This window comes from Mus caroli, unplaced genomic scaffold (genome assembly GCF_978045245.1).
Source record: "Mus caroli unplaced genomic scaffold, Mus_caroli_1 scaffold_5, whole genome shotgun sequence".
Taxonomy (NCBI): domain Eukaryota; kingdom Metazoa; phylum Chordata; class Mammalia; order Rodentia; family Muridae; genus Mus; species Mus caroli.
This window is the reverse complement of record NW_028227260.1, coordinates 62,689,241-62,711,778: the sequence shown is the minus strand read 5'-3', so window position 1 is coordinate 62,711,778 and position 22,538 is coordinate 62,689,241. Positions and strand designations below refer to the sequence as shown.

At 40.4% G+C, this 22,538-nt stretch overlaps 1 protein-coding gene across 2 annotated transcripts in view; it reads left to right on the top strand.

Annotated features, from left to right (window-relative positions):
• The window catches only part of Atp7a (ATPase copper transporting alpha), a 102,373-nt gene continuing 79,835 nt past the window's right edge, over window positions 1-22,538 (top strand). For both annotated transcript variants that reach the window (XM_029473176.2, XM_021153344.3), the window contains exon 1: window positions 1-146. The gene's annotated coding sequence lies outside the window, so the exon portion shown is untranslated. The remainder of the gene's footprint in view (window positions 147-22,538) is intronic.

The following is a 22,538-nucleotide window of genomic DNA, read 5'->3' as shown; positions in this document are numbered from 1 at the left end:
CTGGGAAAGCCGTCGAGGGAGGAGCTGCCGCCGCCTGCGCCTAGACTCTTCTGTGTGTGCGAGCGCGGAGGCTGCGTGCTGGTCAATCGCTGCCGCCCGGCGCCCTGCGGAGCTCCAGAGCTCGAACCCCAGCCCTGGAAACCCAGGTGAGTCCCACAGCGGCTTCCCATCGGCGACTTCACTCTTTTGTCAGTTGTCTGTACGGTCTAGGAGGGTGAGAAGGTCACCACTTTAAGCTGGGGCAACCTCCAAACTCCCTCACAACTCACATATTTAACCACACTTCGGCTTTACCCTCTCAACCAGGGTAGAGAAAGGAGGCTGGGTCCTGACCTGTGCCACTATTTTTTTTTTTTTGTACTCTCCTGGAAGGGAGTATTTTGATCATCTGTGGCCTGTGCAAATTGTGGACACGAGAAGGTCTGAACCGCGCACTGGACTTCTTGTGGACTGGGATCTTTGATTAATGACATCTCTTTCTACTTTAGAAAATGAGGTTCCGAAGATCACCATCACTGATTAAATATTTTTCTAAAACGGGGTATTTGGCTTCTTGTCACGCTCTGGGAGCATAAACTAAACGGAGGCTCGTTACCCCTTTTTGTTCTTTGTGCTCCATTTCCAGTAAAGTTACAGCCATCCCTGTCCCACCCTGCGCCGCTTTTCTGAGGCTCTTCCTCTGCTCCTTTCTCCTCCTTTCTCCCTCTTTTAAGTGCTGGGGGTTGAATTCAGTGCCTTCCACATGCTGGATTGTATCTTCCTTTTGACTCTTTTTGTTGTAGATGCTGAGGTTATTTTAAACTCGGACAACACTCATGCTTTTACAAGCCAATATTTTTCTAGGGTCTGAACTTTGTTTTAATTATAGCCTCATTACTTAGTAATACGGCTTTGTATTGAGACAGTGTGTGCAGAACATTGAATTAGGTGTGATTGAAGCGAGAGAGATGGGGTGATGTCAAATTAAGACAGTTCCTGGACTCAAAGGAGTTTGCAATCAACTGAATTGAATTTGGCCACGAAGACTGTGGGTTCTAGCAATTAATTGAATAAACAACCTAGATTGTTTCTACTATCCTTCTTAAAGAAAGATTATTTTGAACAGAGAGGTTTTAGTTTTTTTTTTTTAATTTTCAAACTTTCTTGTATCTATGGTAGTGAAAGTTTTGTTGTTGTTGTACTTGAGTGTCCCACAATGAAGTAGGAAAAGAAAGGAACACACAGTCATTTAAAATCTCAGTAACATATATTACAACCAGGAAGTGTTATAAAGTTGTACGGAAAGAAGCACTAGAGCTGTGTCTGGAACAGTGAACAGGACTTAGCTCTGTAGGGGTGGAGGAATGGGGGGATAGTCCAGGCACAGAAATACTGGTGAGATCACTGGACGTACACGTCTCTATTTCTAATAACCACGCCTTTCAAGATTTCAAGAGGGAACAAAAAGAATGAGGTCTGTGGAGGTAGTTTGGTGGTAGAGTGCAAGGCCCTGGATTCTATCGCTGACACCTTGAAATAAAATCAAAACATAAAAGAAGTCATGAAGGATAGTCATATAGAACTAACTGTTAACCCACCAAAAGCCTACATGTAGAAAAAAAAAATGGGAATGATAAACGCAGTTAATATATGAGGCTTAATTGGAATATAACCTGCAATGTAAAAGACACTAAAGTAAGTACGTACCGGCCCTGTGTGGGAGCATGCCTTGCTGTCCCCTTGTTGTGTTTCTTTGTTGAGCCTCAATCAGTTTTTAATTCTGATTGAGTATTGTATCTTAGTTTAAAAAAAAAAAAAAGGCAACTGGGTGTGGTGGTGTCCACCTTTGATCCCAGCAGTGGGGAGGCAGAGGCTGGCAGATCTCTTGAGTGCAAGGCCAACCTGGTCTACAGAGTGAGTTCCAGGACAGCCAGGGCTACACGGAGAAACCCTGTCTCGAAAAACCAAAAAAAAAAAAAAAAGTTGGTAATGAATAACAATTTTTAAAGCCAAAAGTTGTTCCAGTTTCCCCTCAAGGAATCCTTGCATTTCTTCTCCAAATTGATTTCTCTCTCTGTCTTGGTAATGTAATAGAAACTCTTCTAGCCAGTCTTAGATCTCAATTTGTGGCCCCTAGCCAGGTTAAACAGTTTTCTTCTGAAGGATAGGTTAACATCTTTGTTTCTTAATGCAGAAGGCTGCTTTCTTTAAAACAACAACAAAAAGTAACAGGCAGTGATGGTGCATGCCTTTAATCCCAGCCCTTTAGTAGATAGGGGCAGATGGATCTCCATGAGTTTGAGACCAGCCTGGTCTACAGAGTGAGTTCCAGGACAGCTAGGGCTACACAGAGAAACCCTGTCTCGAAGAAACAAAAGAGAACAACAACAACAAAAAGAACTGATTTTTGTCTATATACTATATTCAGATTTGCTTGTCAAAATATTATTTGTAAATTTTGACATTACAGAAAATGAAAATATATTCATTTTTGAACTAGGGAAGTAAATTGTCAGAGATATTTGTCTGAGCTTATCCAGTTCTTAGCATATATGAAAATCATATTTTAGAGTTTTCTCCTAAAACTCCTATTACTTATCTTTATTAAAGGGACAGTCCAAGTTTTCCAAGTATTTTTTTTTTTTTTTTTGGTTTTTCGAGACAGGGTTTCTCTGTGTAGCCCTGGCTGTCCTGGCACTCACTTTGTAGACCAGGCTGGCCTCGAACTCAGAAATCCACCTGCCTCTGCCTCCCGAGTGCTGGGATTAAAGGCGTGCGCTACCACGCCCGGCTTCCAAGTATTTTGGGTCTTAAAAAATTTTTTTTTTTTGAAACAAGAGTCTCTCACTACATAGCCCTGGCTGTCCTGGAACTCACTGTGTAGAGACCAGACTGGTCTTGAACTCATGGAGATCTGCCTGCCTTTGCCTACTGAGTTCTGAGATTAAAGGCATATACCATCATACTTGGAATAAAATTTATTTAGGTATGTGTGCATGTCCTTTGAAACTAGGAGATCATGTCTGGAGCTCTGGAGCGGAGGTTACCAAAGGTTATGAACTTACTTATCTTCGAACCAAACTCAGCTGAGGAAGTAGAAGCCATCTCTCCAGTTCCCCCACCCCCACCCCCTTTGTCTTTTTGTGGTAGGATTTCTGTATGAAGCCTCAGCCGGTCTGGATCTTGTTATCTAGATCAGTCTAGCTTTGGATTTGACAGTGATCTTTGACTAGACCTCCCTGAGTACTAGGATTGCAGGTGACCTTCCCTTTTTTTTTTTAAAAGAACATTCTCCTCTGATTAACATCCTGTCAGAAAATGTTATTTTTGACATTTTTATTCATTTTTTTGAACATGTGTATATGTTGTGTGGCTGCCTGGATGCAACAGCTCTTATGTGGTTGTCAGAAGACATGAGGCTTGGTGGCAGGCACCCTTACCAGCAGGGCCATCTTGCAAGCATGTTTTTAGACAGTGTTTCATGTAGCCCAAGCTGTCCTTGAATTCCCATTTCTCTTGTTTCTACCTGCCAAGTGGTGGGATAATAGGTGGCAGTGTTTTGTTATTAAACAGAGATCTTTCTAAGGACACAGTAAAAATAAGAATGAGTCAGATAGCTGGTACATCATGGCGAGTGGTTCAGTTCAAACTCGCATTCTGACAACTCTAATTCTTTTACTTCTTGTTCTCAGTCTGTAGCTTGACTTATTTCTGGCTGTGGTGGTATATGTTTAATTTGAAGCACTTGAGAGGCCAAGTTAAGAGTTTGAGGCCAGCCTGGGCTACATAGCAAGACCAAGAAACAAAAAAACAAAACAGAAAACTTGCAAACTCAATTTATTGAGGGAATATGGCAAGAAAAGAAGCAATTTTTATTCCCAATTTGTGTTAATTACAGAGTGGTTGCTGTGTTTCTGCTTTCATGTTGTTTGTCCTGTGTGGTCAGCAAATTGATTTCCTCATTTTGTGAGTTCAAGTATGTGAGAGAGCACACTGATTTTTCACAAATACTTCTTTTCCTCATAGAAATGAGGATAAAATATCCCATTTTGAATTGATTAAGTGGGTGTCATGATACATTGCTTGATTGTTTGGAATTGTACAACTATATCTAGGGAACTTGAAAAAATTACTAATATTTCTGTAATTACTGTAGAAGTGAAATTTTTCCAACATATAATCAAAAGTGCATTTAAATGGATTATTTCACATGGCAGGAGTTCTGTTTTAGCCTGGCTATTTACACTTGATGATTTTGTTCATTAAAAAAAAAGTATGTGTTTGTTGTATGCTGTTGTGATTGCTACTGTTCCTGCATGTGCAATTGATGTCACAACTAAAGCAGACAGAAAAGGAAAAAAAATGAATCACTTCCCTTTTCCACTCTTGATGGACAGATTGCAGAGCTCTATCTGCCTTTTGCCATTAGGAAGAAACTAGTTTCTCTGCTTCCCCCCCCCCCATGTCAGTCACTGTACCTCTCTCATTTTTTTGGTGGTGAGTATTGAATCAAGTCTTCAGATCCGTGTTAGCCAAGTGCCTCTCCACTGAGCTATCCAGCCACACTTTCCTTCCTTTCCTCTCCCCTTTCCTTTCCTTTCCTTTCCTTTCCTTTCCTTTCCTTTCCTTTCCTTTCCTTTCCTTTCCTTTCCTTTCCTTTCTTCTTTCTTTCTTTCTTTCTTTCTTTCTTTCTTTCTTTCTTTCTTTCTCTCTCTCTCTCTCTCTCTCTCTCTCTCGCTTTCTTTCTTTCTTTCTTTTAAATTTTATTTAATTTTTTTTTTACAGTCCAGATTTTAGCCCCTTCCCAGTCTCTTGAGGGTTAGGCCCTCTCTTTTCCCACCGAGTCCAGACGCGGAAGTCCTCTGCTGTATATGTGTTGGGGGTCTCAAATCAGCTGGTGTATGCTGCCTGGTTGGTGGCTCAGTGTCTGAGAGATCTCGGGGATCTACATTTTATTTATGTATGTATGTGTGTATGTATGTAGTGCTGGGAATTGCACATCCTAGACAAAAGCTCTGCAACTGAGCTATATCCCCAGCCTCAGTGGCATTTATTTATTTATTTATTTATTTATTTTGGAGAAAAAAAATCTCATTATGCAACTGCATCTGGCCTGAAAGTCACTATATAGCTCTGGCTAGCCTTAAACTTGTAATCCTGTTGCCTCAGCCTCCCAAGCACTAACATTAAAGATCGGAGCCACCATGCCCACCTTCATTCTGTTCTCTTATGGGTTCGTCTGATCTGTGTGCTACATGCCACTTAGGAGAAAGAAGAATTGAAAGCACTTCAGTTATGACCTAAAAAACCACCCTAAAAGATCAGGACAGAGTAAAAGAACTGAGACGTTGAGAGGCCTCTCTAAAGAAAACTCTCAAAACTCTGTAGGAGAAATTTGTAGTCACCACTATGATAATGTGTCTTAAAAGTGGCTCCGAAGAGGTTTGGATGTAGCTCTGTTGTAGAGCATGTGTTTACCATGTGAATTTCCCTGCTTCCAATCCTTGGCACACAGAGGAGTTGACCCTACAGCTAAGTAAGAGTTACAAAGAGCTCAGTTGTTAGAGTTCCAAGTGTGTGTGATCGCCTTTGTGGTGGGATAAAGGAAGGTATCTGACATTTGCTTTGAGATAGGATCTCCCTAACTGCTCCAGATGGTCCTGGAATTCACTGTGTAACCCTGGCTGACCTCAAACTTGAGATCATCCTGCACTTGCCTCCTGGTTGCTGGAATTATGGGTATGGACCACCACTGCTATGTCTGGAATGTCTCATTTTTCTGTTTTATCAATCATTTGCTCTAAAAAATGATGGCAATGTTGATTGTTTCTCCTCTTTTGTGTGATGCTAAATATATAACCTATTTTATGCTAGACAAATACTCTCCTGAACTCCAACTCTAGTAGAATTCTTCTTTATCAATAATAAGTTAGTATTCTATATTAATTATTGTTAGCATATTAGTAAGCAGATGCTATCAAGTTTGGAGTATAATTGTTGACAAATATATTACTAAAGTAGTAATATTTTATCATTTGAATATAGTTCATTGATTTTGATTAAAATATTTTCTGATATTTCATTTTTGATTATTTTATTTTTATTTTTATTTACATGTGTGCACTTATGTATGCCATGCATGTTTGAATAACTATGAAGTCCAGAGGGCTTTGGATTCCTTGGAGCTAGAGTTACAGAGACTCGTGAACTCCCTGATAGAGATATTGGGAAGAGTTACAAGTGCTTTTAAAAATATTTTATATATATATATTATATATATATACATATACATATACACACACACACACATATATATATATATATATATATATATATATATATATATATATATATATGTCTCTGTGTGTATGTGCACATGTCTGGAGGTTCCTGAAGAGGCCAGAAGAAGTTATGGATATCCTGGAGCTGCATTTCTGCATGGTTATAAGCCTCTGGATTTGGTTTCTGGCAACTGAGATCTGGCCCTCAGTAAGAGCAGTATGAGTTCTTCAGTTACAAAGCTATTTCTGTACCTTTTTGGTTTTGGTTTTGTTCTTTCTTTGAGACAGGGTTTTACTTCTGGCCAAGCTTGCCTAGAACTTCCTCTGTAGCCTGCTTCACTCCAGGGTGTTAGGAATGCAGGTGTGAGTTAGTGTAGCTGACTTTCGTTTGGTTTGAGACTGGTTCTTGTGTAGTCCAGGCTGGCTTGGAGCTTGGTATGTAGCCAAGGATGACCTTGCGTTTCTGATCCTCCTGCCTTTACCTCCCCAATATTGGGATTACAGGCATGCACCGTCACTACTGGCTTCCTATTTCACTGTTAATTCTCCTGTTTAAGTTTTAGTTTCAATTTATAGCCACAGTATCTTGATAGTGGCTTTTAATCACAATTCTAAATACATTTTAATGGATCAATTATATATCTTCAAATACTGTCCATCTAGAGGACATACATTTCTAGCTGGGTCTATTAATATGGGTCATGAAAAGCGTGTAGTCTTCAGATTTTTTCCTTTTGCTTTTTTGATAATGAGTTTTACTTTATAGTCCATGGTAGCTTAGCACTCACCATGTGCTCAGGATGGCCTTGAATTGAGTGGCATCCTCCTGCTATTGTGCTGCCATTATTCTCACACATAGCTTTTTCTATAGTTGGAAATCTTTAAATCCACTCAGGGATGATTGCTAGTAGGAGATTTATTTTCTCTATTGTATAATTTGATCTTAGTGCAAAAGTATGATTAGAATTGTGGAAGAATTTGTTCACAGTGGTTATTAAAAATAAAACCCACAATTTCCCATTTCTTAACTTTTGAACATGGGCTAAGTCATAGGATCAAGAGTCTTGTTTATTTAATTTTTAAGACTGTGTCTTTTTGTTTGTTTGTTTGTTTTTATTTTTTGTTTTTTCGAAACAGGGTTTTTCTGTGTAGCCCTGGCCGTCCTGGAACTCACTTTGTAGACCAGGCTGTCCTGGAACTCAGAAATCCACCTGCCTCTGCCTCCCAAGTGCTGGGACTAAAGGCATGCGCCACCACTGCCCAGCAAGACTGTGTTTTAGTATGTAAGTCAGATTAGCCTTGAACTTGGAGTATCTTAACCTCCCCAGTGCTGGGATCCGAGGCATGTACCACTAGGCACGTGCAGTACTTTGTGATAGTAACTAGAACAGTTTGGTTTGAAAAATCAATCTCACAATCTGTCTGTTGTTTGTACTTTGGTAGGGGTAAATTTTTTTTTTAGGTTCTGAGGATGAAGCTGGGGCTTTGTACGTGCCAGACAAGCTCTGTACCCCTGGACTAAGTTCCCAACCCCAAACTAGATAATATGTCACAGGGGCAGATTTTATTCCCAGATGTAGCAGGTGGCTAAATTGGAGTATAAAAGCACTTAATATTGGCTTCAAAGCCATGCTCTTACTTAGCATAAAGGAACAGAAATTTTGTTGTCATTATTTTAAGACAGTAGTTTTGCTGTGTTGCCTGGGCTGGTCCCAAACTTCTCAGTTTAAGCCATCTTCCCACTTCAACCTCCCCTATCACTGTGGTTTCAGGTACCCTCTACCATGCCTAGTTAAGACTCTGACTCACTCTCTCTCTCTCTCTCTCTCTCTCTCTCTCTCTCTCTCTCTCTCTCTCTCTATCTGTGTTGAGACCGAATCTTACTATGTAGCTTAGGCTGGCTTACAGGCTAGGAAGTATGACTTAAGAATACCTAGGTAAGCCATGAGTGCTTATGCATTCCTGTAATACTAGCAAGAGGATCAAGAGTTCAGGCCCATGTTGTAGCAAGTTGGAAGCCAGCCTATATGATATTAGAGCCTGTCTCAAAAAAAAATTCATGTATACAAGAACTGGATCTGGTAGCTCACCTTTAATCCTAGCATTTAGAGGGCTCTGTCAGGAAGATTTCCTTGAGTTTGAGGCAGACTTGGGCTAAATAATGAGTTCCAGGCTACCCTAAGCTACAGAGAAAAACCCTCTGCAGGAAAAGTTGTGATTAGCTCATTTCCTTGCTACTTTCAAACAAATTTCAAAAGTTAAGGACATGTAGTTTCCCTTTTCTTTGTCAGTATCTTACAATGGAGACCAAGCTGGCCTTAAACTCACAGAGATCCTCTTGCCTTGCTGGTATTAAAGGCATGTTCAGCACTACCAACATGTTTTCCTATCTTTACAGTAAACCTTGCTACACTTTACTATTTATATTAAAGGATAGAATGGAACTATTCTAAAAGAAAGTACAGTAGAACTTAGTAAGCAAGTAGAGATTGGAACATTCCCAGATACATTTCTTGTATCTGTGGGTGTATTATCTCCTAATATGTTATTTGTTGTAAAAGTAATTTTAGCAACCCATGTAATAAAATTCTAAATTATAGCTCTGCTCTACTATCAATTTAGTAGATTACAGGAGTTATATTCTAATCAATACTAAGCAATATGTAGTTATAATTTCATAGAAAAAGGAGAACAGGTTGGGAGGAGCCAACAGTACACCTACTGTGAACATGGCATCTTGGAACTCATGCTAACTAGCAGATGACATCATCATGATGCAGTCATCCTGCTTCCCTACCAAGAAAACCTGTAACAATATGCTTGTGTAATCAGTAAGCCACAAACGCCGGAGCTTCGAGATTTTACAGATAATTTCCCTAATTACTAAATGCTGTACCACAGCTCTGCTTAATGAGGTTTGAAATAGAATATGTCAGCAAGAGAAGAGGCCTGGACATCTCTAACCTAGTGTGCAAAAATAACTCTATTCTTACCAAGTTGGGTGTGGCTGGGATTCTCATGCAGTATATCCGTAATGTAGGGAATGTTTATGGTGTGCTTCCTGTGTCTCCAGTTTTACTTATATCCTGTAAGATAAGCAGAGATTTACAAGGTGTCTTGCTCCAGTGGAGCCTTGCTAGGGAAAGACGCTGTTAAATGCAGAGCAATGAAGTATTAGGCTGTGATACTGGTTCTGAGGTATTTGGAGTTACAAAAGCAAGTGAGTAGGAGTGTTTGGCATGCCTGTTCGTAGTGGAGTAGGACTTCAGTTCCTTTACTTACTCAACAGTGACTTACCGAGTAGCTGCCCTGCTCTCCAGAGTATGCTAGTATGTATGTATACCAGTAGACACAATTCTACCTATCTGGACTTTATAGGTGAGTCAGTGATATGATTTACACATGAGAACGTATTCTAGAGGAAGGGACAGAAAAGAATGAGGAGATTGAATACTGTGTGGCTTTCAGTGAAGGACTTGCCAGGATTTTATGTCAATACAGAACATTGAAGGTGAAGGCTTTGGGGATTGTTTAAGTCTGTGGGTTCAGTGTTTTAGAGAGCGTGAGGAGTATAAACGTTGGAGTCATACTGCTTTGGTTTGGTCTTATCTCTGATTTGTTTCCCAAGTGTTGAATATTTTGTAAGTTTTCTCAAGGGTACAACTTCATAGACATTGGTGTCAGGTGACTGGGGTCATTAACCCTTGGGCCAAGTGGTCTTAGGCTAATCAATATGTAAACAAAATGCCAGGGGAGGTCTTAGAGATGAGGATACACAGAAGGAAATTAGGTGAGGAAAGAGAAAAAGCTAGGCTGTGTGGCAAGGCTGCCAAGCATCTTCAAGGCAAAACAGTATATTTGACTAGTCTTTCCACATTCCCCTCCTGATTTTGGAGATAGGGTGTCATCAATTCATGCTGTTTTCAAACTAGCTATGCAGCTGAAGATGATAGTGACCTACTGATTCTCCTGCCTCCGTCACTTGAGTGTGTATCACCATGTCTGCCTTATATGCTACTAGAGATTGAATCCAGGGCTTCACACCGGCTAGGCTCTACCAACACACATCACTACAGACCCTAGCCCTAGTTATCTTTTCTCTTTCTGAGAGAAGGATCTCTTTCTGTAGCTACGGCTGACCTCAAACTCCTTATATAGTTTAGGATGGCTTCAAACTTTACATGCAGCCCAATCTGTCCTTAAACTTGGCTCTGTTCTGGCCTCAGCCTCCTAAGTGCTAGGATTACAGAGGTAGGGAGGGTGTGTGTGTGTGTGTGTGTGTGTGTGCAATCAGCCCTAGCTGATTGCGATTCTGTAATACTATGTTTCTCTTTCGCAAATGCGAAGAGAAGCAACAGCTACTTGGCCCATCTATTTGAGAGCTGCTGGAAGTTGTTTCATCTTGTCAGTTTCTGTGACAGTGGGGATGGGGCCCAAGGCACTCATGTGAGCTGGGCCAGCTGTCTGACGCTGAGATGCACCCTCAGCTCTGGAAATGCGGATTATGTTCTGCATCTGAAGCATGTGCTCAATTTTAGATTATCTTTCATAATGGAAGCAACTGGCCAGACCAGTTGTGTCTTGGTTGTCTGTTGCTCCTAAACACAATTTTGGATAGAGGTTTATGGAGAAAGCACTGTTTGTAACCTATGTTTGTTTTCCTGTTGCCTCATGCATGCCTGTCATGACCTGCATTTTCTCACTTTTTTTTCTTTTGTTTTGTGGAGTCAGGGTTTCTCTGTGTAGTCCTGGCTGTCCTGGAACTCACTCTGTAGACCAGGCTGGCCTCGAACTCAGAAATCTGCCTGCCCCTACTTCTGGAGTTCACTTTTAACCTTTGGGTTTGAACTTTTTAGTTCTTTCCCCCCTCACCAAACTGGTAGAAATGATGATGTAAGATTACCTTTGTCGGGCTGGAGAGATGGCTCAGCGGTTAAGAGCACTGACTGCTCTTCTAGAGGTCCTGAGTTCAAATCCCAGCAACCACATGGTGGCTCACAACCATCTGTAATGGGATCTGATGCACTTTTCTAGTGTGTGTCTGAAGACAGTTGCAGTGTACTCATATAAATAATAAATAAATTTTTAAAAAAAAGATTACCTTTGTCAGTCTAGTCTTTTGTTATGATCATCTCTCTCTTTGTTTAGCAATTTATTTCTTTGATTTTATGTTTGGAGACAGGTCTCCCTATGTAGCTTTGACTTGTTCTCTAGTCCAAGCTGGTCTTGAACTTTGATAATTCTCATAAATCTGCCTCCCAAGTGCTGGGTTTATAGACAGTTGAGCAGCAATGCACGGGGAAAGTGGCTTTGGGCCTGGTTTTGTCTTTGTTTTTGACACAAGCTCTTACACTATATTCTAGGTTTGCGTAACACTCACTGGGTAGATCAGACTAGCCTAGAACTCACAGCAATCCCCCTGTCTCAGCCTCCTGAGTGCTGGGATCATAATTGTGAATCATATTTAATATGAGGAACTGCTTCTTCACTTCTAATTTTCAAAAGCTGAGTAACATAGGTTTATTAAGAAAACATGAAAAAGAACTCTTGAAGAGGGGCTACCAGGAAGAAATACCCAGCTTCTGTAAAATTTGGTAAATATTCCTTTTAAATATGGTGTGTATACATATCCGTGTGCCATGTCATATGTGTGGAGGTCAGAGAACAGCTTAGAGGAATTAATTCTCTTCTTCTTCCCTGAGACTCTCGTCTAGGGCGTATGACAGGAAAGGGATACATCAGAGAGAAGGCACTGTTGGAACCAGCTTGGCGAAGTCAGGAACTGAAGTTTCTAGATGTGCCAGTAGATCCTGATCTGCAAGTTTGAGATGCTCTACTTTCTCACTGTTGTGCTCCGTGAACCCCCAGGACATGGGATTATGCAATGGTGGGCCTGAAAGCTGCCCAGGCCATTCTTCTTTCTTCAGGCAGTTTACCTACTGTGTACTGACAGGCAGGAGGAGTCCTGCCAAGGTCACCATTTGGATCTTTTCCTTTCCCATCTTAAGGTGCCTTTTGAACCCAACAGACAATCTTTAGGTGTTTGTGTGAGAATTTCAAGAAGGTATGTCCATTTTCTTGCTTTATTTAGTCTAAACTCCCTAGTAAAATGACAGTGCCTGCTCTGTCTAGCATGAAGGTTATAAATGTCAAGTACAATAATCATATGTAAAACACTTTGTAGATAGATCATAGTGTGTGGCACAAGGGTGAGCTGATACCCACTTTGGTTATATTGTGTAGTAGTGAGAGGTGCTCTGGCTTCCAGCAGAGTCTGGGGTTTCTCTTTTAGTTCTGCTCCTAACATACCAACCTTGAGCAAATTAGTTGGCCTTTCCAGACTTTGTTTCTTCATCTCTTAAGTTAAAGTTGATAATGCCATCCCTATCTATCTGCAAAGCTGCAGTTTGTAAATTTGTATTTCTCTTTCTTGCATATTACGTCCTATCTGCAGTTTCCCTTCCCTCCCTTCCTCCCAGCTCTCTTCCTTTCTTCCCTCTCCCCCAGATCTCCTCCTCCTCCATTTCCCTGCAGAAAAGAGAAGGCTTAGTGATATCAACTATACACAGAAGAAAAAGATGCAGTAAGACTAGGCACATTCATTCCCTTAGTTAAGTCTGGACAAGGCAACCCGGTAGGAGGGAAAGGGTCCCCAAAAGCAGGCAGAACAGTCAGGGACAGCCCTCCAACTCCTACTGTTAGGAGTCCCATAAGAACACAAAGCTGTTCAGCCAGAATGTCTGTGCAGAGGACCTAGGGCAGACCCGTGGAGGCTCCCTGGTTGTTGGTGTGGACAGGCGACTACTGTACTTACACATTTTCAGTTTCGATCAGTTTATCTTTCTCTGTGCTTATTTGTCCACATTGAATTTCTTGTATTTATGTTCACTACTTACTTTTGTTTTGTTTTGTTTTTTTGAGACAGGGTTTCTCTGTGTAGCCCTGGCTGTCCTGGAACTCATTCTGTAGACCAGGCTGGCCTGGAACTCAGGAATCTGCCTGCCTCTGCCTCCCCGGTGCTGGGATTAAAGACGTGTGCTACCATGCCCGGCACTATTTACTTTTTTAAAGAAATGAGTTACTTCTTTTTATTTTGTGTGCATGGGTGTTTTGTCTGCATGCATGTTTCTGTTATGGTGTCCATCCCTTGCAACTGCAGTTATATACAGTTGCTTCCATGTGGGTGATGAGAATTGAACCTGGGTCCTCTGGAAGAGCAGCTAGTGCTCTTAACTGCTGTGCCATCTCTTTGGCCCCTATAGTCACACCACTTTCAATTGTATTTAATTCTAAAATTTATGTGAAACTGTTTTTAGCTCTACCCTGTGTGTATAGTGCCCGCGGAGGCCAGAAAAGGGCTCAGAATCTGCTGGAACTGGAGTTAAACTTCGTTGTGGGAAGCAAATTAATATCGTCTGCAAGAGAAACAAGTACTCCTAATTGCTTTTCCAAGTCCCTTCCCTTTCAAAGGGAAGTGTTGTCAGTGAGAAAGCACTATGCACATTTAGTTTTTAGCTGGAACTTGTTAGTTCAGCATGTATGTGTATGTGCAGGATTTATCAAAGGTGGAAAGGAAAGTCTTTGTACAAAAGTACTTTACACATTTATTTCAATCCAGGCTTTGTAGGATATATTTGTATTCCCAGCACTTTGGAGACTGAGGCAGAATTGTGAGTTCTAGTCCAATCTGGGCTGTAGAATGTGTGACCCTGTCTCAAAAAAAAAATAATGAAGATGAAAGATACTTTTGTTTTTGTTTTTTGAGACAGAGTCTCGCTCTGTAGCCTTGGCTGTCCTGGAACTCACTCTGTAGACCAGGCTGGCCTCCAACTCACAGAGTCTCCTGCCTCTATCTCCCAAGTGCTAGCATTAAAGGTGTGTGCCACGACCCCCTTCAAATATTTAACGGAACATACTAGACCAACATTTAAAATTGAGTTGTAGCTTTGCTCCCCACCGGGTTTTAGAATCAAAGTGTCCATCCTAGGGCTGGGCTCTGGGGCTCTAGGTTTGATTGCCTGCACAACAAAAAAGGTGACTCATCCTTTAAAGCAAACTGCCTAAAGGCAGGAATTGACTTTGCAAAAACAACTTATCCAAATGGGGGAAAATAGCTTTCTCTTAGGTCAGGTCCATCTTTTACAAACAAATTATCAAATGACAGAACTCAGGAGTAGATTCTGGACAGAACATTCTTCCAGTAAATCATGATGAATTTGCACTTTTTTTCAGTGTTAGAGGTTGAACACCATGCATAAGTTAGACTCTACCGCCCTGAATTTGGACTTAAAATACCCTAAATAGTAAGCTTGCTTTATTTATTTATTTATTTATTTAGAGACAGGGTTTTTCTGTGTAGCCCTTGCTGTCCTGGAACTCACTTTGTAGAGCAGGCTGGTCTCGAACTCAGAAATCCACCTGCCTTTACCTCCCAAGTGCTGGGATTAAAGGCTGGAGCCACCACCGCCCGGCTAATATTAAGCATTATTATTAGTGACAATTTGTCTTGTTCTGCTATCCCCACCCTGAGACAGGGCTTCTCTGGTTCTGTAACTTGCTTTCTATACCAGGCTGACCTTGAACATAGAGATTCTCTTGCCTGCTGACTGCTGGGATTAAGGGAGTGCACTACCATGCTTGTTATTGATTTCTTTCTTTTTAAATAGGTTTTTCTGTGGAATACACATGTGAATTGCTTAAAGGTTACCATAGTGAAACAAGTGCACATTCAAGACACATGTGTTACTAGAGTTCTCGTGCTGTCCAGTGCTTCTAGACTTGTTCATGCTATACTTTCCCCATATTTTTGTTAGGCTGCATCTTCTGACTTCCTCCTCCCCATTACCAATCTCTGAACATTTGATTTTGTTGATTCTGAGTATAAGTAAGATTATGGGATATTTTTCTTTTCTGTGTTTAGCTTACTTCCTTTGGCAAATCCCCATACTTCATGAAGGACATGGAAAATGGTACATACTTTACTTTTTAAAATGAAGCTTAGCTCTTCCATTGTCTACGTGTTCTGTACATGATTTTTGCCTTTTATGTTTACCAGCATACATTTGTTATACATGAGGGTTCATTAAGGCAGTTTCATACCTGTTTTATAATGTATTTGATTAACTTCCTCCCCTCATCATTCTCTCTTGTTCCCTGTCAGTGTTGCAGATTCCTTTCTCTTCCCAATTAGTCCCCTCTCTACTTTCATGTGTTTTTAAGTGTCCTGATGAATTTCATTAGTGTTTACGTATAGGAAGTGAGAGGTTATTTGCAGGAGCGTGCACATATAACTGATGTCATCACAACTGAAGAAAACGTCTCTCTAGAGGCATATTTGTCTTGATTTCTGTTTAGCAATTATACATTTGAGGTTTTGCAGACTTTATCTTGCTCTTATGAATTCAGTACATTTGAGATGGCTGTGTTAGTGCCTCTGCTTGTTTGTGATAACAAATCACTTAAAACTTGCTAATTCAAAGCCCTAAAGGGGGCCTAGAGAGAGATGAAAAGTGCTGCAGAGCACTGGCTGCTCTTCTAAGGGACCCAGGTTAACTCCCTGTACACACTTGGTGGCTTACAACTATGTAACTCTAATGCTAGGGCACCCCCCAGGCATTTTTAGAAACTGTATGCACATTATGCACAGACATACATGCAGACAAAATAATACACAAAGTAAAAATAAATAGATCTTTAAAAAAATAAAATAAGCTCTAGAATGGTGAAGTCCTTCATGTTTGTTTGGCTAATTGTTATTTATTTTCTCTTTTTCTTAAACTGATTTCCCACTTTTTTCCAGTTCATGATTTTTTAAAAGCCTTATTATAAAAACTGGTAGAAATAAAAAAAAATACACACCAAAGTTAACCTGACCCCCAAACTATACAATTCAGTCAACTAGTAAAATTAGAGCAGCCATTTGCAATGGAAGCTGTGAGGCTTCATAGTAGATTTTATACTTTCACCATGGAGTATACTTTTATGATCTTATCTACCACAAGAAAATTGGAAGAAGATTTGTGACAGAGTTAGAACTAACAAAACAATTAGCTTTATGTCCTTTACCTGCCTGTTACCTGCATTCAGTCAGACCCAGACTAATTTGCGAAATAGGTTTTGGTAAAGACTTGTAAAAAGAATATACTTTTGAAATCCTCAACATTTAACACTGAGAAAATTAATTAAATGATAAAGTGGCAAAGGCTATAGATCTTCCACTTCGACTATATAAAAATGTTCGCTGGGCTTGGTGGTGCACACATTTAATCCCAATACTCAAGAGGGAGAGGCAGGCAGATATCCGGGTTTGAGGCCAGCCTGGTGTACAGAGTAAGTTCCAGGACAGCCAGGGCTACACAGAGAAACCCTGTCTTAGAAAAAAAACCCACCAACAGTTATATACAGGTGTGTGTGTGTGGGGGTGTGTGTGTGTGTGTATCTTAAATTGCTAAAAAAAACCCCATAGTGGCCATTGATAATAGGAGAGATTATACATATGGCAGGAGGCATATATGGGAAATGTTTGTATTTTCTGGTCAATTTTCTTATGACCTTAAGAATGCCCTAGAAATAAATTTAGTTTAGAAAATACGAATTACATTATTAGAGTGTGTAAAAATGTAAAACAAAATGGCAGCTATGTAGAGCAACTAGAGCACTTATTGCTGGTGAGTGGGAGAGCAAAAGCAGCGCTTCCACTGAAGAGAATGCCTAGCTGCAATTTCTTATGTAATTACCTGTATTTATCATATGACTCACAGTCCTCCTTCTAGGTATCTGCCAAGAGAAATGAAGACTCCGGTTCACAAAAAAGCTATACTTGGGTGCTAAGGCTGTAGCTCACAGTAAAACCGACGTATCTGTGGTTTTGATCTTCTGCTTTAGAAACCTAACTATAAAATAACCCTTGTTTAAAGAACACAAATGTTATTTAGCAGTAGTCACCAAAATTGGAAGCAAGCCACTTTTTTCAGCTAGTGGAACAGATAAGCAGATTGTTGTACTCCGTGCTATGGTATGCTACTCTTTGATAAAAAAGGAACTGCCTGTTGATTCATACAATTATGTCACTGAATCTCTCAAACTGCAGTTTACTGAATGAAAGAAGCCGGCTTCAAAAGGCCACACAATGCAAAATTCCATTTATGTGACAATTCCAGAAAAGTAAAACTAAATAGGAAAACCAGGTGCCGGGGTTTCAGGGTACAGGAAGTACTACTGGCTATAAAGTAAAGGAGTAACATGAGCTTTGTGGCTGTCCCCTCCTTTTTCTGTCTCTTCCCTAGCCCCTTCCCAGGCTTTCATCCGCTTTTTCTCTCGCCAACTCACACCAAATCCATGGGGATGTGGTTGGTGTTAACACTTGTTTTGGTTTACGAGTTCTCATAGGAAGACTTTAAGGTTGTCTTCATTATACTATCAATACTATATGAAGGACAGTTCAAGTAAAGACAGTAATAAGAGCCGGACAGTGGTGGCACATACTTTTAATCCTAGCACTTGGGAGGCAGAGGCAGGCTACCTTTGAGAGTTAAAGGCCAGCTTGGTCTACAGAGCTAGTTCCAGGACAGGCAGACATAGAGAAAATGTGTCTCAGGGGAAAAAAAAAAACAGAAAAAAAAAAAGAGAGAAAGATGTTATTTACCATCCCTATGTGGAAAGCCACAGAAATATCTTATTTAGCTAAAAATAGAGAATTGCAAGTGTTTATCATACAACATAATATAGACTTTTTACTTCAGTGGACATTGCTGGTTGTATCAGATAAACTTATCACGCTTAAGCTTTGTGTAGACTATTTGCATCCATTAATGCTAAATTCTGCACGTGTAAGGCCTGCTTCCTTGGTCCCTTGGAGAAAATCATTTATCTTACAATCCAGGCAGCCAGGAAGTAAGGAAAGTGCTTTTCTTTTACTAGTACCCTGAACATTCATAATGTCACATGCAGAACAAGATTATAATAACAAGAACATAATTTTTAATAACTTTTTAAAGTGCATTCCTACTATGCCCAGTAAAACCGCCCATAACTTCACCTTTACTCCTCCCAACTCCTGCTCGTTCCCACGCCATGCCTTTGTTGTTGTTTACAGGCCTCATTAACTTCTAGGATCTCTTTTCTTTTTTCCCCTTTTATTGAAAATAGATTTCTTTCTCACATAATAGAGCCTGATTATGGTTTCCTCTCGTCCTCCTCATTCTCCCCACTCCCTTCCCATCTTGGTCCACTTCATTTCTGTTTCTCATTAGAAAACAGACAGGCTTCTCAGGGATAATAATAGTAAAATATAACACATAAAATATAAGATAAATACTCTCACATCAGAGTTGGACAAGATAAACAAACAGAAGGAAGGGAGCCCAAGAGAAGACATAGGAATCAGAGACCCTGCTCATTCCCACACTCAGGAATCCCATCAAAATTCTAAACAGGAAGCTATAATATATACATTGAGGACCTGGCTCTGACCCTGTGCATGCTGCCTGAGTCTCTGTGAGTTCCTAAGAGCTTTGATCATGTTGATTTAGAGGGCCTTGTTTCCTTGGTGTCCTCTATCCCATCTGGCTTTTACATTCTTTATGCTCCCTTTTCTGTGAGATTCCCTGAATCCTGAGGGGAGGGATTTGATGAAGACATTCCATTTAGGGCTGACTGTTAAAAGGTCTTTTCCTCTGCAGAAAGTAGGCTGTTGGTTTCTGTGTTTGTTCCCATCTGCTGCTGGAGGAAGTTTCTGTGATTATAGTTGAGCAAGGTACATCTGATCATGTTTCTTTCTCTTTCTTTCTTTCTTTCTTTCTTTCTTTCTTTCTTTCTTTCTTTCTTTCTTTCTTTCTTTCTTTCTTCCTTCCTTCCTTCCTTCCTTCCTTCCTTCCTTCCTTCCTTCCTTCCTTTCTTTCTTTCTTTCTTTCTTTCTTTCTTTCTTTCTTTCTTTCTTTCAAGATTTACTTTTAATTCTGTGTATATATCAGTATATCACATGAGTGTGGTTTTCCACGGAGTCCAGAGATGTTAGCTGCTCTGTTATGGTTGAAGGGAAGGTTTCTGTTGTAGATATGAGGGTACAGCCAGAGGCATCCAGAGTAAGGTGAGAAGTAGTAAATGGAGCATGGTCCGCAGACTTGACTTAGCTAAGAGAGAAGAAAGGTGGGGGTGCGAGAAGGGCGAGAGAGGAAGAAAAGAGAGGAAAACAAAAGAGAGCACCGAGAGAGCCCATGGCCAAGATGGCAGGGTTTCATAGGAATGAGAAACTAGGGCACCAGGAGCTCAGGAGCTGGAGGAGTTTAGGGTAGGTGACGGGGCAAGAAGATACAGGATGCCAGCCGTAGACTCTGTAACAGTTCTGTGTGATGCTAAGAGAGCCTGGAGGCCAGCTTGTACTTTGGTTTGCTAATAAGTACCAGAGATAGTTATTTGTCCCTGGTTTCTTTTGGACCAGATACTTTGGAACTAGAGTTATAGGCTGCTTAGAGCCATCTGATGTGGATGCTGGGAATTAAACGCTGGTCTACAGGAAAGCCAATATGTGTTCTTAATCACTGAGCCATCTGTTCAGCTGCAATGGTACAGCAAAGAAGGCATCACTATAAATAAGATTTTAGCATATATGTAATAGTGAAAGCATTTCAGGGAGAAACAGCTAGCTCCCTTAGCAAATGGTTTTGGGACAAGCAATTCATGTGAGACAGGAGAGTTTCCTATGTTAGGAACTTAACTAAAACGAGTTCTAGGTTAGTTTACTATTGAAATGTGAAGTACAAGTGGTACTAGGAAAAAGGAAAAGCACGGGTTAGTGTAGGCTGGGGGTCAGGAAAGCCTTTCAAACATAATGCTAGAGTCAGAAACAAGTTCAAAAGCTGCAAAAGAGAAAGGAACCCAGAAGGAGAAACAAACTGTTTCAAAGTGTCAGCAATAAATGTGACAAAGGTATTTTTCATGTCCATAGAGGGTAAACACAAGAACAGCAGCAGTAAATGTGGATGAGCTGGGTAAGAGTTAGAGGTCTTTGGATATTTGCCCAAGAGTGGTGTAGCTGGGTCATGTGGTAGTTCTATTTTAGTTTTTGAGAACCCTCCACTAATGACTAGTTAGAAATTGGAATCAGCCTAGCTGTTCATCAGCAGACAAATATGGTACATACATACATACAACAGAAGTCTATTCAGTTAGGAAAAATTGAAATCATGAAATTTGTAGCAAAATGGATGGAGTTGGAAATTCTAGTAGTCATTGAGATAACCTAGATTCAGAAAGACAAACATTACATATTGTCTCATACACAGTCTCTAGTTTTAAATATTTATGTGTGTGACATGTATGGAGTATATTTGAGTATGGATCACGGAACTAAAGGGGCCTTAACAAAGGAAAAAGGTCTTAAAGAAGAACGGAAGTGATAACAGTGTACATGTGACATAAAAGTGGGGAGGACACTCCTGGCAGAGGAAGTGAGAGCAGGGAGGTGGGGGAGGGGTACAAGGGAAGTGTGTATGAAAATTCCAGAATGAAACCCATTGCTTTGTATGCTAATTTAAAACCAAAGCTAGAAGTGGATGGCAGAGGGCAGGCATGGTGGCAACACACCTTTTATCAGAACATTCAGAGCAGAAGCCAGTTGGGATCTCTGTGAATTTCAGGGCAACCTGGTCATATCGCAAGTTCCAAAATAACAACAAAAAGGGCATGGTGGTAAAATATAGGCACTTTATGGGCAGAAATTCAAATGTCAGAAAATCTCGTTACCAGAGGAGACTTGAGGTTATCAGTAGGTGAATGGTTTTCATAGAACAGTTTGACAAAACTTAAAAGTAATTAAATAAAAAAAAATATTTTGCCTTTTCTATGATAGGCCTGATACAGTATGAGGTCCTGGGTTTGATCCTTAGTCCTGGAAAGGAAAGCCAACCAACTATCCAAACAAACAAAGAAAAAAAAACCCTGCCGATCTTAATGTGAGAAAATAGCTATTGTGTTAAATTGCTAGCAGGCATGATGCCTCTTTCTGGAGGGTGGGTTGGTGGTAATAACAGAAGCTTTAAGACGTACTAATTAGGGCTGGGCATGGAGGCATGCACCATTAGACCTGGTTACTGGGGAAGCAGAAAGAGAGGAATCTCCTTGAGTTCAAGGCCAGCATGGTTCACACAGCAAAACCTTGTCTCAAAAAACAAAAAAATAAAAAAATCACTGTTTTTGAGGCAAGATCTCACTGGGCCCAGACTCCTGCTCCTCCTTCCTTGTTCTCTCAGGGCTGGGATCTCAGGAATGCATCACTGCCTGAATCCCAACTACTTGTTTTTGAGGCAGGATGGAGCTCAGCCTGGCCTTGGCTTTGTACTAATCCTCTAGCTTTAACTTCTCAAGTGCTTGGATTCTAGGCATGCACCACATCTGGCTCTAACCATTTTTATGAGCTGTTAGTGGGAATATAAATTGGTCTCCTTTTTCTAAGGTCAGTAGGGCACTGTTTATCAAAGATTGTAGTGTATGTACTCTGTGATTTAGCAGTTCTACTTCTAGGAATTTTGTTTAAAATAAAGATGATATATGAGGATATTCATCAAAACAATGTTTGGACTAGGACTGAACTGAAAACAACCTTAAATGTAAATCAAAAAGGAATTGTTGAAATAAATAAGACATTCATACAATGGCCTACCATGCCATAATACTTTGTGGTACTGGGAATTGAACCCAGGGCCTCGTGCGTACTAGGTACTAAGTACTCTGACTTTGATCTTTGTTCCCAGCCTTCATACAACAGTCTTATAAAATGCTAGATCCTTATTTCTTCTTCTGAGATAACACTTGTTTTGTTTTTGTGGCACTGGAAGTGAAACCCGAGGCCTCTCGTCTACTGAGTGACATCCCTAGCCCCACTTTTGTTTGATACAAGTGTTAGGTAAAGGCACTCGTTGCCAAGCCTGGTGAGAGGTCAAGAGTTGGAGTTCCAGAACTGAACTCCATACCTGTGCCATGGCATGCTTGCTTGCAGGTGTCCATCCATGGACACACAAGATAAGTAAATAAAAGATAGTAAAAATTTATTTATATCTTTAGAATACATGTTAGGAATGGATTTTTCCCCACTTTTTTCTTGTATTGAAGTTCTCTTGAATGTCATAACATATTAAGGTTAAATATAAAATATCTTTATGTGCAGATACAACTAACTATGTTTGTTTATTAGGTAAGTATATTTGTTTATTAGCTAACAGAATTTTTTCCTCTGGGAGCAGTGTCACCATGTCATAGATTTGCCGGATTCGGGCGGGGCCT